Here is an 822-nt window from a genome sequence, read left to right as displayed (position 1 = left end):
GAAAGTTTTTGTACGACCTAGGTCCGGGTAGGACTGTTCCTGAGGGAACCGATCGATCTATTTTAATTCCTTGCGATGATATGTTATTTCAGGTGGTACAAAACGGCTTGGTAAGGGACCTGTACTCTCGATTATTTCCGATTAGGATGTTGGATGGATATTGGTGTAAGGTGGATAACCATGACATATCATGCATACATTATCATTGTGGAAGTGAATCCCCACATGTGAGCTACAATCATTGTGTATTCCCACGTTTATGCGTGTGATATGATTATGAGTAGAATATCGATTATATGATTTGATATATGGGTAATGTTAGAACATATGGTAAGTTATGAATTTCTTCATGATGATGATGATAAACGATGAATTATATGTTTAAATATATTTTATGTCTGAGTGTGATATTCTGAGTAAGTCCACGCCGTCAATGAATTTATGTTCATTAGATGTCTTACTCTCTCTGTTGTATTGTTCTTGTTTTGTATATGTTTGCTATGCAGATGGCCAACAACAGCACCCACATTCACGACTACCACTTCACGATGTCCCCGTCAGTGATGGGCACAGATACACATACACAGGCCCCTGCGGTTTGTCGTTGCACATGGAGTGCAACGGGTCATCGATGATGATCCCTCACCCTGACGCTTACATTGACGCTTCCTTCACATTGCCGCCAACGGGACTGATGTCTCCAGATGTAGGACTCCGACACCCGCCAGTCTAGAGTGATGGTGCGGTTCCCTCTCACGGTCGGAGGACGTGGACAGATTGTTTGGATGCTCCGTCATCCAGCAGAGCTCAGAGGAGCCGGGT

The sequence above is a fragment of the Lupinus angustifolius genome, chromosome LG16 (assembly GCF_001865875.1).
Source record: "Lupinus angustifolius cultivar Tanjil chromosome LG16, LupAngTanjil_v1.0, whole genome shotgun sequence".
Taxonomy (NCBI): Eukaryota; Viridiplantae; Streptophyta; class Magnoliopsida; order Fabales; family Fabaceae; genus Lupinus; species Lupinus angustifolius.
This window is presented reverse-complemented; position numbering follows the sequence as displayed.